Source organism: Gymnoscopelus microlampas, assembly GCF_963454915.1.
Source record: "Gymnoscopelus microlampas genome assembly, chromosome: 4".
NCBI lineage: Eukaryota > Metazoa > Chordata > Actinopteri > Myctophiformes > Myctophidae > Gymnoscopelus > Gymnoscopelus microlampas.
The window spans coordinates 6423699-6439054 of NC_139941.1; the positions used below are offsets into that span (position 1 = coordinate 6423699).

The 15356-nt window shown below is 42.6% G+C and overlaps 1 protein-coding gene across 1 annotated transcript in view; it reads left to right on the forward strand.

Moving 5' to 3' along the window:
* Positions 1-411: 411 nt before the first annotated feature.
* The window catches only part of setbp1 (SET binding protein 1), a 97639-nt gene continuing 82694 nt past the window's right edge, over positions 412-15356 (forward strand). The window contains exon 1 of the mRNA XM_084056253.1: positions 412-580. The gene's annotated coding sequence lies outside the window, so the exon portion shown is untranslated. The remainder of the gene's footprint in view (positions 581-15356) is intronic.

The window sequence follows — 15356 nt, forward strand, 5'->3', positions numbered from 1 at the left end:
GTAAAAAAAAAAAAAAAAAAATGGCTCGGTCTGATATATAACGGGATTTTTGGGGGAAAGGGATCTGAGGCGCAGAGTGACCAAAACCACCCTCTCTCGCTCTCTCTCTCTCTCTCTCTCTCTCTCTCTCTCTCTCTCTCTCTCTCTGAATGCGCGCGTTAGAATATAGATCTAATTCTAAGGGAAATATCTGGACATCATATTTTTTTTAAGGATTGGATTTTTTCTCTCTCTCTCACTGTGTGTGTGTGCGTGCACACATTCGTGCGTAGATCTTCCAAGATCTTGGCTGCAAAAAAAATCCCTATTTTCAGCCCCCTTTTCTCTCTCTCTCTCTCTCTCTCTCTCTCTCTCTCTCTCTCTCTCTCTCTCCCTCTGTTGACGCCATTTTCCTCGGGGTTTTTCTGTCAAAAACACATCTTGGGCCCTTTGACAGCCCCCCCCCCCCCCCCCCAAACACCACCATCACCGGGAGGGACGTTGGTTGTCAGTCCATATCCATGTGTCTCAATGGATCCCTGAAGGATCGTGATCAAATATTTACCCAGCAAAGGAGGAGTGTGACAACATTCATACATGGGTGAGTATTATTAGCCTGGTTGGATTGTTTTTTTGTTGGACTTGTTTCTCACCTTTAAAAAAAAAAATGTTTTCCAAAAATATTGCACATTTTTTACATTTTCTTCAAGATTTATTTTTGAAAATAGCAGATCTACAAGCTCACAGCACGCCGTGTTAGATCTGCTATCTTCAAGTAGCCACTGCATAGAGGTTTAAACCACCACCATCACCTGGATGATAACAGCTCTCTCATCACATGTACCAGAGGATGTGTTGTTTGTCATCCATATGGATGGGCTGGTGTGTGAATTTGTTCATTGCTTATTGTATTGGTTAGTAGTTTGTAGTGGTTCTTTAAAAAAAAATATGCATGGCAATTTATGTGAGACCTGAATTGTTGTGGAAAAGCATTTTGTGCCACAAATGTGTGTGTGTGTGTGTGTGTGTGTGTGTGTGTGTGTGTGTGTGTGTGTGTGTCTGAGAGAGAGAGAGAGAGAGAGAGAGAGAGAGAGAGAGAGAGAGAGAGAGAGAGAGAGAGATTAGGCTACATCTTTTGGCATGTGACCACAAATTTTGTGGTCACATGCCAAAAGATGTAGCCTAATAATCTCTCTCTCTCTCCCTCTCTCAACACACACACACACACGCACACACGCACGCACGCACGCACGCACGCACACACACACACACACACACACACACACACACACACACACACACACACACACACACACACACACACACACACACACACACGCACGCACACACACACGCACACACCACGCACAACACACGGTTTGGGTGCTCAAAGCTCTTTGAGTTGTCTTGTTGTTGAAATGTGCTTTACAAATCAACTGCAGCCTTGCCCATTACAGTGTAGTATATCTGTGGCCAATTAGCTTTCAGCTAAAATAAAACACTTAATTAAGTCCAAAGGAATGAAGTGTCCAGTTACTATATACTGCTCTGACTGTCTCCCTGCTGGGAATGGACACCATGCTCTCCAAACATGCATGTAAACCAGTTTCAATGTCAAACCCTCAGTGTTAGTGGTAAAGGTGCAGTACGTGATTTTTCTTGTTTCGTTGTTAAAATAAGTATTTACCCTTTAAGACCGGGAAAGAATCTGTGTCATTTTTAGATTTCTTTGGCTATTCAAAAATAGCAGATAGATATGTAGCTTGTAGATCTGCCTTTTTTTTTTTTTTTAAGTCGTGGAACATTTGAATATAGGCCTATATGTTATTTTTTAAAGCGAACATTTGTAACTCAAATCTTTGCTTCTGGGGGAGTCCCTGGAACAAAACATTTTGAGATGGGGGTCCGCGGGCAAATACAAATCATTTTGGGGGTCCATGACATGAAAAAAGTTTGAGAACCACTGATATTATAGCAGCATACGTTTAAAGAAGACATTTGTAGAATCCCCGGAAGCAAAGATTTGAGATAAAAGTGTTCGCTTTAAAAAAATATATATATTCAAATATTTGACGATTAAATTAATCGTGATTACATTTTCACGATTAAAAAAATTAAATAGCAGATCTACAAGCTCATAGCGCGGGCGGTGTTTGTTCAGTAACAGGAGTCTCCATGTCTCTCCAGCTCTTTATTAAACAGAACATCCATTTTCAGGTCGGGATACCAATTTGATCCAATCAGGATAGAGACACTCATACAGGATACAGATTAAACAAGTGAAATTGGAAGTGATGACACCAAGAAATGAGCAGGACAAAAATGGAACTGGAACAGAACACTAACATTGAAGCTGATAAGTGGGTACTCTCTTCCTGATTGACTACGATTGGTAACCCACCTGAACATGCATTTTCTGTTTAATTCAAGAACTGGAGAGACACGGAGACCCCTGTTAAGAGTGTTTATTCAATACAAACCCTAACCCTAACAGGGGTCTCAGAGACCCCTGTTGGGGTTAGGGTTTGTACTTTTACTCAAGTACATTTTTCATTCCAGACTTTTACTTGTAGCAGAGTACTGTACTTCCACATTGCAGTATCGATACTTTTACGTAAAAGTAAAACATTTGAGTACTTTTTCCACCACTGTGTAGACATGACCACAACACAACACGACCCCACAGACATCACAGAGAAGTCAGACCCGCTCGATAAAGCCCTGCATGTCTGACGGAGAGACGAGCATCCATCACACAGCCATCATGGCTGCATGAAAACCATCTCAGCACTATTAGTTAGTTTAGAACCAGAATCAGAGTCAACTTTTATTGTCACGTCACAGGTTTACGGGTGCAAAAATGTGGGGGAAATTAGTTTTTTGTGCAAATGCAACAGAGCCTGATGGCCTGAAAGTCTAATATCTCCACCCGAGTGATAGGGAATTCCCTTTGGCGAAGTGGTTAAGATGTTGGCATTCCACGCGGGAGAGTTTGGGCGTTACACAAACTCCCATCGTTTTTTGTTATTTCCATAAAAAAAAGAAAGGGAAGAAGAAGAAGGGGGGGGAGAGAGCTAATAACAATAATAATGCATTTTATTTATAAAGCACTTTACATTCTTGCGAATCTCAAGAGTGCTAAAGAGCAGTGTTGATTTCGTCGACTAAAACGACAACGAAAAATGTTCGTCGACTACCTTTTTTTCACAGAGGAAAACCTAAGACTAAATGTATTGACAATTTCGTCAAACAAATAAAAACTAGACTGAAATGTTAGTGAGGGACTAGTGGAGAAGAGATCCAGTAGAACTAAAAGACGAGTCGTTTTATGTTTGGTTGCACTCGGGTGCTGCGCTCTGAAAATAGCAGATCTACAAGCCCACAACGCGTCGCGCTGCGACGCGTTGTGGGCTTGTAGATCGGCTATCTTCAGCGCGCAACCAAGTGTAAAATCAGCCATAACGACGCCATCAAGGCACCGCCAAAATACATTTTTAGTCGACTAAATCAATTGTAGTTTTAGTCGACTACATCTTATGATATTTAGTCGACTAAAACTAGACAAAAACTAAAACATTTCAGATGACTAAAATAGGACTAAAACGAAATGGAATTTTATTCAAAAGACTATGACTAAAACTAAATCAAAATCTGCGGTCAAAATCAACACTGCAAGAGAGAGATCGATCAAATAAAAACAACAATGTATACATACAGTATTTACGCATTGTTTATCTATCTGGTGCGGTAAGTACCTGAGGTTAGACATGCTGTAAGGTGTGTGAGCATAGCAGTAGATATATGTATACTGCAGGTGATATGGACTAAATAAATGTGCAAGAATCATACAAATCAGTGCATTGTGCATGGGATTAAAGGAGTAGTTCACCCAAAAAATGACTTATTTTCTATCAATTGCACACCCCATGAAGCCTTGAATCCATGGATTTCTTTTTGTTTTTGTCGCATTCCTAAGCTAATAATTTGATTCCCGTCGCCTACCGGCTAATGTATCCGGTAGGAGACACAAAGTAGATTCTTTTTGTCTCCTACCGGATACACACCCGGTCATCAAATTATTGGCTTAGGAATGCCACAAAAACAAAAATAAATCCATGAATTCAAGGCTTCATGGGGTGTGCAATTGATAGAAAATAAGTCATTTTTTGTGTGAACTCCTCCTTTAAGGTGCAGAGTGTCAGCGCGTGTCGACTGACTGACAGAGAATAAATATTGAAATGTCTGCCCGGATACAGCATTCTGTGGAGGTATGAATCGTTTTCTCAGCGCTGAACACAAATCTTGAGAGTTAAAGGTGCTCTATTATTATTATTTTGTTCAAATAAGTGTTACATAGCTCTATATCCCTGATGGTAATCATTGCTAAGTGTTTGTTCAGAAACATGGGGTCTCCCCGTCTCTCCAGCTCTTTAGTGAATACAAAATACAGGTTCAGGTCGGGATACCGATTTTATCCAATCAGGAGAGGGAGAACTCATACAGGATACAGGATGAACACGTGAAATCGGAAGTGATGGCACACATACACATTCTTGAGCAGACAACATTGGAGCTGGAACATTAGACTTACACTTTTGTCTATTCAAAAATAGCAGATATACAAGCTCATAGCGCGGCACCGAGTGCCGCACTACGAGCTTGTAGATCTGCTATTTTTTTTAATTTGTGAAAATGTGTGCAAATCTTTGAATATATATATTTTTAAAGCGAACATTTTAACTCAAATCTTTGAGAGAGAGAGAGAGAGAGAGAGAGAGAGAGAGAGAAAGAGAGAGAGAGGCCTGCAACCCCAGATTCACCACATTTGTATCTGATGATAATTGACATTCTCTTTATTTAGGAATAACCCCTTCAGATGTAGCATCTCGTTTTCGAGGGGGTCCTAAAGACATAATGATACAATGTATACACATATACACCTATGCACAAAAAAAGAGCTACAACAACCACGTCAACCAAACAATGTCAAAATTTGATATTGTTTGGCAAAACATTTAACGTGACAAAACAAGTAAATAAACACTGGAAATGAGTCACTAATAACAAACAAAACAAAACAACGAATCACAAGTCAGAGTATTAAACTCCAAGTATCTACAACTGTGCTTCTCAAACTTTTTCATGTCAAGGACCCCCAAAATGACATGTATTTGGCCGCGGACCCCCATTTCAAAATATTTTGTTCCCAGGGACCCCCAGAAGCAAAGATTTGGGTTACAAATGTTGGCGCTATGAGCTACAAGCTCATGAAACATCCTCCCTCTCCCCTCACATTTCTTGTAGTAAGCTCTGCATGAGAGCATAAGATGAATGGCAGAAGATATATACCCCCCCCCCCCCCCCCCCCTCCCATCCCTCCTTTATTTAACCAGAAGTAGCCTTGACCCTTGGATGGATGATGGATGAACCAAATGGACCCTTACGGGCCTGTAACTCTTGAAAGTGTACAAATGGAACCAAATGGACCCTTTACGCAGTGGTGCAAAGTAACTGTACTCAAGTACTGCACTTAAGTACAATTTATGAGGTCTTTTTTACTTCACTGGAGTATTTCCAATTGTCAGTACTTTGACTTCTACCCCACTACATCTCAGGGGCAGAACATTGTCCTTTTACTCCACTGCAATTGTTTGAAAACTTTAGTTACTAGTCACTTGGCAGATATCAATTATTATATTACTAGAGTTTCGGGGGGCTACGCCCCCCTCAACCCCAGCCGCGCACGGGGCCCAGCGTGGCCGTGTGTATATTGGGGGACCCAAATCGCCGGAGTAAAACTGTGGAGAATTTTTTTTGAAAAAGGAAAAAATTTGAAGAAATAATATTTGTTATGTTTCAGGGGGTCCACAGGGGGTCCGCGGACCCCCTGATGGTCCACTGACCCCCTGTGGAGTGTTGGGACGCGCGGGGACACCCCTGGAACTTTTTTTTTTTTTTTCATGAAGGTGGTTGCTTGTTTCTGGCGCTGGCTGTGCAAACCTGGCAACCCAGCGCATGCTGCCGCACAAACGTGGCAACCCAGCGCATGCTGCCGCACGTTACACCAGAAATGGTGCCTGGAGAAAATGGTGACCAAAAAAAAAGTTTGGAAAAAAAGGAAAAAACCCCCGCAGCGGCTGCGTGCTGTTGTGGTGATGAGGTCGTGCGCACGGTAAACGGTACGAAGCTGCCTCCCCTTCCGTTTTGTCCGACATTTGGTGAGTAGAATTAATTATGTTGCGCGGTGGAAAAGGTGTAGTGAGCAGTGAGATGTCCCCTACGCGAGGCGTAAATTCAGCGCGGCCGCCGTGGCGAGTCAGTTGCCGACATGTGGTCTGGCGGTGCGTTGTTTAGTCGATAACAGAGCTGTGGGGTGTGGACACCGAGGGTGCGGAAGTTGGTCGCCATTTATATAGTTAGATAACACATACATTAAACACCTCAGCCCTATTTTATACCTAGGCTATTTTTCAAACATTAGAACTTTTACTTTTGGTACTTTTAGCACATTTTACTCAAGTAACATTTTGAACACAGGCCTTTTGCTTGTAATAGAGTATTTCTACATTGCGGTATTGATACTTTTACTGAAGTATAAAATGTGAGTACTTTTTTCCACCCTTGCCCTTACGTGTCTGTAACTCTGAGAGCGTACTTATGGTCACATTAATACCAATTTACACAGTGGCTATTCAAAAATGGCTATTCAAAAATAGCAGATCTACAAGCTCATAGCGCGTCACTTCGTGCCGCGCTATGAGCTTGTAGATCTGCTATTTTTGAATAATCTTGGAGATTTGTGCAAATCTTTGAATATATTTTTTGTAAAAGGTGAACATTTTGAACACAAATCTTTGCTTCTGGGGGGTCCCTGGAACAAACTGTTTTCAGCTGGGGGTCCGCGGCCAAATACATATCAATTTGGGGGTCCTTGACACGAAAAAAGTTTGAGAACCACTAGTCGAGGGCAGCAGAGGCTCAGGAGGGAAGGTTCCTGGTTCAAATCCTCGACTTCCCCTGGGTTAGTGTCAAAATGTCCTTGAGCAAGACACTGAGCCCTTAACTGCTCCTGATGAGCAAGTTGGTGCCTTGTGCATGGTTTCCTCTGCTGTCAACAGTGGTGTAAAGTAACTAAGTACATTCAAGTACTGTACTTAAGTACAATTTTGATGTTTATTTTTTTTACCTTACTGGAGTATTTCCAATATTCAGTACTTTTACTTCTACTCCACTACATCTCAGAGGCAAATATTGTACTTTTACTCCACTCCAATTACTTGTAAACATCATAGTTGCTAGTTACTTTGTAGATTTTGATTATTATTACAAAACATTTAGTAACCACTTCAGCCCTACTGTATCATTTCAGCAGATCTACAAGCTCACAATGCGTGGCGATGCGACGCATTGTGAGCTTGTGGATCTGCTATTTTCAAAAGATACACTTGAAAACTTGTGAAATGGGACATTCTCCTGCACAATGAGTACTTTCTACTTCTCGTACTTTAATTACATTTTGATACCAATACTTGCTTTTCCCCACTGGCTGTCAATGTGTGAATGTGTGTGTGAATTGTAAAGCGCTTTAGAAATGCCCCGTTTACTCTAGACTGCTTTGCAACTCAAATATTAAAGACGTAATTGGTGGTGCGGATGCAGTGAGAACAGGACGCTACGGGGAGAACACAAGTCAGCAGCTGAAACGTTGTCACCTGGATGTAAATTCAGTCTAGAAGCATTGTGCTTCATTGCTGCTTTCACCTTCATTTCACTTCCACATCCAGAAATGAGCATTATAGTTACTCTTACAGTCTGACCGATGACAGGTTTTTGGAGTATGCTGCCGATCCCGAAATTGGAGAGTACCAGACCACTCATTACCGATGTTTTGATGGGACATCAGACAAAAAAACATTTGATTAAAGTTTCTATTCGAGAGATCTACATGTTGTAGATCGGATATTATTATTATTTGTTTTATTATTATTATTTTTAACTTACATAAATCTTGCATAATGTCGTCAAATACTGTCCGATATATCGGCGTTCTAGAGCTCTTTTCCACAAGTCCCTCCATAACATTTCCGTCTAGTTTTTATTTGTTGGCGAAAAAGGTTGTGGATGAACATCTTTCATCATAGTTTTAGTTGACGAAATTAAAGCTCCAAGATTTCAGACGGTTTAACCCATTAAGACCTGGAGAAGCATCTGTGTCACTTTTTGATTTGAGCTAAAAAAAAGCATTCTTTTACACTTTGGCTATTCAAAAATAGCAGATCTACAAGCTCGTAGCGCGGCACCGAGTGCCGCGCTACGAGCTTGTAGATCTGCTATTTTTGAAAAATCGCGAAAATGTGTTCAAATCTTTGAATATATAGACTTTCAAAGCGAACAATTGTAAGTCAAAATTGATTCTGGGGGGTCCCTGGAACAAAATATTTTGAGATGGGGGTTTGGGGTCCTTGATATTAAAAACAGTTTTTTTTCAAAAAAACTGTTATGATTTAGAAGACATTTTGTAGAATCGGAACCTCAGGTTGAAAAAAAAAAAATGCTGCATCATGCTGGTCTATAGGACCAGATCAGGTCCCATCATCAGACTCGTCTTTCCTTTGTCTCTCCTTACCCGGTCTCTCCCTCATGCTGTCTCCCACTACAGTGTGTCTCAGTAATCACTAGTTGGCACCAGTGGTGGAAGAAGTACTCAGATATTTTACTTAAGTAAAAGTAGCAATACCACAATATATAAATACTCTGTTACAAGTAAAAGGCCTGTGTTCAAAATGTTACTTGAGTAAAAGTACAAAAGTATTGGCATCAAAATGTACTTAAAGTACTAGAAGTAAAAGTACTTAAATGTTTGAAAATAGCAGTTCTACAAGCTCACAACGCGTGTAAGTGTTGATGAAGATGACATGAAATGAAATGAGGATGAGGAGAAGATGATATGAGAGAGAGAGAGAGAGAGAGAGAGAGAGAGAGAGAGAGAGAGAGAGAGAGAGAGAGAGAGAGAGAGAACGAGAGAGAGAGAGATTAGGATGAGAGAGAGATGAATCACAGAGAGAGAGAGAGAGGGAGAGAGAGAGAGAGAGAGAGAGAGAGAGAGAGAGAGAGAGAGAGAGAGAGAGAGAGAGAGGATGAAGACAGTTTATTTTTATGTATTTGTTTGCTCATGAGTTAAATGTTCACAAATGGAAACTTTAATCTACGTAACATTTTGCACTTTTCTGGGGGACAAAATACCGGTCTAAAACATTGGCAATCGGTGCTCTTGGACTCTGCAGAAGATCAGGATGGGTATCCAGTTACAAATGGAGGGATGAATGTGTATTTGAACTTTTAAAGGCAATGACAAACCGTTAATGATGCTGAAATAGCAGATCTAAAAAAAATAGCAGATCTACAAGCTCATAGCGCGGCACTCGGTGCCGTGCTATGAGCTTGTAGATCTGCTATTTTTTTTAGATCTGCTTTTTTTGAAAAATCGTGAAAATGTGTGCAAATATTGAACATATATATTTTTTTTTCCAGGGACCCCCAGAAGCAAATATTTGAGTATGTATATCTCTGCTGTCCGGCAGGAACCAGCTAACTCCAAAATGTTCATTTTTCAGGAAATGAAAAAAACAAAACAAAAATGGACTTAGGAGGTTTTGTTCATCATTGATAAGAACAGCTGAATGGACCTCCAAGCTCACAATGAGGTTGGAGGTCAAAAGGGGGCGGAGCCTGGAGTCAGCACAACCAGCTAACTCCACCCCCCTTTGCTGGAGTTAGCTGGTTTAGCAGAAAGTTTGAGGATCCAATGGAGTTAGCTGCTTCTGTCAGAAGCGCTTTTTAATACTTTTCATTGGTTCAATATTTTGTTTTACCAACACACAGACGTAAAGGGTGTTCAATAGCACCGATTTATGGAAAACAATGCAAAAGCGGAAGAATGGAGTTAGCTGGTTCCTGCCGGACACTTATATATTCAAAGATTTGCACACATTTTCACGTTTAAAAAAAAATAGCAGATCTATATACATCATAGCTATGAGCTTGCATATCTGCTATATTTGAATAGCCTAATTGTCATATTACAGTGTAACACAGCGCTGTTTTTTAATTTGAATTCTGAAAAATTAACCGTTTTTTGGGACATACCCCGACAGCTACGGTTTGTTGGCAGGGAGTGCTGACAGCATGTCAGCAACGCTTTGCCGAGAACACAGAGACAGAGAGAGAGAGAGAGAGAGGGAGAGAGAAGGAAGTCGGAGGGAAGAGGAGGATGGGTATAGCACAGAGGAGGATGAAGAGGAGACAGGAGAACACACACATGAGGTTTGGGGGAGGCAGTTGTAGAGTATAGGAGGCCAGTGTGGCCATTTTGTTACCTCTGCTGCAGCTAAAGATGACTTAATGCTCATCTGGAGATATGTTGAGCCTGTGTGTGTATGTGTGTCAGACGCGTTGCTAGGTCTCTACTAGGTTGGGGGCTTAGCCCCGCAGGCAACGGGCACATGCAGCGCGCGTGCATGTGCCCCCTTGCGGATTTTGGCGGATTTGGGTACTTCCCCCCCCCGTTTTTTGTTACTTTATTTCGGTTATAGGGTTAGGGGTAGGGTTAGGTTAGGGTTATAGATATATAATAAAAAAAAACGTTTTTTTATTTTTATTGGTGGCTTTGGATAAAACATTGGTGGCTATAGCCACCGAAGCCCCCGCCTAACAACGCCCCTGGTGTGTGTGTGTGTGTGTGTGTGTGTGTGTGTGTGTGTGTGTGTTTGTGCACGCACGCGCATGCGTGCGCGCGTGTGGACCATCCCTCATGTCAGTGTTTCACTTCATTGTAGCTGAAGACACAACACACACACACACACACACACGCACACACGCACGCACGCACGCACGCACGCACGCACAAACAGACAGACAGACAGACAGACAGACAGACAGAATCAACTTTATTGTCACATCACAGGTTTACAGGTGTAAAGAAGTGGGTGAAATTCGTTTTTTGTGCGACCTCCATCGTTTTGGTTGTCTTCGGGAAGAGAAAAGAACAACAGGGGGGACAGGGAGAGCAAGGAGAACATTAAATAAAACGGCAAAGAGAAAAATGATATCTAAAAAAAAAGGTATCTACATATACACAGAATCCAGCAGATAGGCTACAGTATGTATGAGGTTAGACATGAGATATATAGGTCAGACACAAAGGCAGACAGACAGACAGACAGACAGACAGACAGACAGACAGACAAGACAGACGTGTGAATGTGTGGGAGCTATTTGTGAGTTCACCTCAGGCCCTCGGAGTTGCCGGGCTTGTACCCTTAAAAGGTTGTGTTTTCCACCAGCCTCTCTCTCTCTCTCTCTTCTCTCTCTCTCTCTCTCTCTATCTCTCCCTCTCTCTCCCTCTCTCTCTCCCTCTCTGTCCATTTGTCTCGGTGTCTCATTCTCAGGTCCGTTTTGAGCAGAGCTGCTGGCAGCTTTCGGGACATAATAAAGCTATTTATGCAGGAGTCTGGTCTCACTGCGCACAATCACCCCGCTGTCTGAGGCCTGTCGAGGTGTGTGTGTGTGTGTGTGTGTGTGTGTGTGTGAGTGTGTGTGTGTGTGTGTGTGTGTGTGTGTGTGTGTGTGTGTGTGTGTGTGTGTGTGTGAGTGAGAGAGAGAGAGTGTGTGAGAGATGGAGAGAGAGAGAGGGGCTCAGGCTAAGCAAGTGGGGCCCCAAGAAAGGGGGTTAGTCTTACATAAACTTTGAGAGTTAACAGACTAGCATAACAGAGAGAGCTAGCAGAATGCTAACAATTCAAGCTAGCAGGGAGCTAACGGGATACTGCACCCGGAGCTAACAAGCAGGCAGCTAGCGGATAGCTTAATAGTGCCGAGGTTAACGTTTGCGTGTGTCAGTGTGTCGACGTCTTTGCATGTGTGCGCGTGTGTCACTCTCCAGTTGGCAGCTGTCCCTCTCCCGACTGTCCCCCGTCACCCAGAACACACACACACACACACACACACACACACACGCGCACGCTCACGCGCATACGTGGGCTTAACACATGCCATCAGGTCGAGTCATTGTGCTGACATTAAGGCCAATATGAGCTGTGGTGTACAGTACCAAGTACATTTACTCAAGTACTGTACTCAAGTACTGTACTTAAGTACGCGTTTTAGGATTTTTTTTTTGGTATTTTAGTAGTATTTTGGTACCTTTACTTTTGGTACTTTAAGTACATTTTCATGCCAATACTTATGTACTTTTACTCGTAGTATTGATACTTTTACTTAAGTAAAACATTTGAGTACTTTTTCCAACACTGTATTTGAGGCTGGTAGTATAGGCTCACAGAATGCACAGCTCAGCCTCTGGTTGTAACGTTCAGGTCCATTTGTACCCTCTCAGAGTTCTGGGGATCCGCGTCCTTAAAGCAGATTCACCAAACTGGGGGGGGGGGGGGGGGGGGGGGGTCCTTGAAATGAAATAAAAAAATTAAAAGAAGTACTGCGGTAAAACACAGAAGCAAAACCTGAAGCTGTGAGTCGCACGCACACACACACACACACACACACACACACACACACACACACACACACACAGCTGATTGTTAATAATATTGAACATTTAAGCCGCTGTAAAGCTACTTATTTATCACAATGTTGCTCTTTTGTAACGTCGCCCAGTACATTTATATAACTAGACCGGGTACAGCGGGGGGTGTTGGGGGGGGTCAGTCAGTCAGACAGTGCCTGAGTTATGCCCAGGATAGACGTACACACAGACACACACACACACACACACACACACACACACACACACACACACACACACACACACACACACACACACACGCACGCACGCACACACACCAGGATCGGTGAGGGGTGCTCCCGGTGCATTTCGGCACCACATTTTTTTGGGCCGCTATTTCAGCAGTTCTCTGACAGTATAGTTTCGGCGCTGTTACTTGCAATAGGCCGCCGGGCCCTATGTGTGGCCCCCTCAAGCTTGGTGCCCGGGCTGCAGCCTCTAAAGCATTTGTTCTCAAAGTGGGGTCCGGGGACCCCCAGGGGTCCTTGAGGGAGTTCCAGGGGGTCCCCAGCTAAATGATGGATAGTTAGGAACCAAATGGACCCTAACGGGTCCATTTGGTTCCATTTGTACGCTCTCAGAGTTTGATTTTACAATTCAAATTGGAGTCCCGAAGATAGAAATGTCATTAAATGGGGGTCCCTAGCCTAATGCAATTCAAAACTGGGGGTCCTTGAAATGAAAATGGTTGAGAATCACTGCTAGAGCTGTAAAAAAAAAAATCTGCTCTTATGGGGGTCCCTGGCATATCTTTTCAAATGGGGGTCCGCGGGCTAATATGTGTCAATTTGGGGGTCCTTGACATGAACAAGTTTGAGAACCACTGCTCTATAAAGCCTGTGCCAGGCCTGATCATAATATACCTGAGCTAGATTTCAGCTTTTATTTGTGAAATGACTTACAACTATAGTTTAGGACTTGTATTTCATTACTAGAGGTTCGAGATCTCTGTATCTTTCCAGTCCAGTTGTCCCTTTTATGCCCATATTTGGAGGACCCTGATGTCATCACCAGTATATGCCCATATATACTGGGCATGTCCCCTTTTGTGCCCATATATGGAGCTGACTGATTTGTTTGTGCCCTGATATGCCTTGACACATGGAGGTTAGACAACGCACTCCATATTTGGGCGTAGCTGCATTGGGAACTCCTGATATGGTTATGGCTGAGTCATGGTGATAGGATAGGATAGGATTACTGGAAAAACGTATGGGCTGCTCAAAGAGGGTTATTTCATTTGAACTTAAAGGAGAATTTTGGACTAAGTTTTTCTTACCTTTTCTATGATGTTGTGATATCTTAGGATGAATGGTACAGTAGAAAATGTTTATAAAACTCCATCCTGGGTCCGCAACAGCATAAAAGAATGTCTCGCTAGACGAGCGAGACTTCGATTTTTTTTGTTTTTTTTGTTTTTGCATAGTTGGCTATTCTTTGCAGATAGCAGATCTACAAGCTCATAGCGTGGCTATGAGCTTGAGCTTGTAGATCTGCTATTTTTGAATAGCCAAAGTATAAAAGGTTACAATTATTGTGACACTATATTAACACATGTTGCTGGGGACCCCCTGGTAGCAGATGTACAAGCGCAAAACGCTTCCGCTTCGCGCCACGTTTCGAGCTTGTGGATCCGCTACTTTTGGTGCTCTTGTGTGACGCTGTAGTATGATCAAGTAGGGCGTTGATTTACGTGGGGAAAAAACACAAAAAGTTAAAATATGGAGATATGATAGAGGTTTGTGCCCGGGAGCGGCAATATAGTGTTTTTAAATGGTTGCATGCAGCCTTTTGCCCTTTGGTGCTGTGAGCAGTGTGAGAGTGTGGCAGGTCGGGTCAGGTGTGCGTGTGTGTGTGTGTGTGTATGTGTGTTATTATGGTATCACACTGTAAGCATGTGCTTGCTGTGCGGCCTGCTGGGAGTTATGACACGGATCAGCTGGCGGTACAGTAGGGTGGGCTGGTACAGAAACATGCGCGCGCCCACGCACACATGCACGCATGCACGCACGCACGCACGCACGCACACACACACACACACACACACACACACACACACGCTGTCTATGGTGTGCTAGGCATCCATAAACCAGCAAACCGAGCATTGATTGATTGAGTGATTGATTTTCTTTGACAAATTAATTTTAGGGGGGGGGGTCTGATCATTTCAGTGTCACGATCATGATGTCATTGGGATGGATGTACTGTGTGTGTGTGTGTGTGTGTGTGTGTGTGTGTGTGTGTGTGTGTGTGTGTGTGTGTGTACAGTTGATAGGGAAATGGACCGCCGACATAGGCTAAGACAATGAAATGTCTGAGCCTCCGAAACCAATAGTAAAACATTCCGATACGTTTCCCAATGATGTTTCATAAGTACAGAACAGCGGGACAGAGTTGTTTGTATTACAGGATTGGGATCCGGAACTTTGGGATCCAACATTGAGGAACAAGGATTCTGTTCCATCACATTTGGATGGAACCGATTCTCGAACCGTTTTTTTTTTAAATCACACTGTCAGAGCTGGTATGTGGACTTAACCCATTAAGACCTGAGGGCCGCTTCTAAGCATTTTCTAAATTCATTTTCTAAACAGTTTTTTGAAAAATGAAAAAAATAAAATAAAAATGTTCACGATTTTTCAAAAGTAGCAGATCTACAAGCTCGTATGAGCTTGTAGATTGTAGCTTGTAGCTATTTTTGAATAGCCAAAGAAATCTAAAAGTGACACAGATACGTTCCAGGTCTTAAAGGACAATTTCGCCCCAGGCGTTTTCTTACCGTTATTTGAGGTTGTTA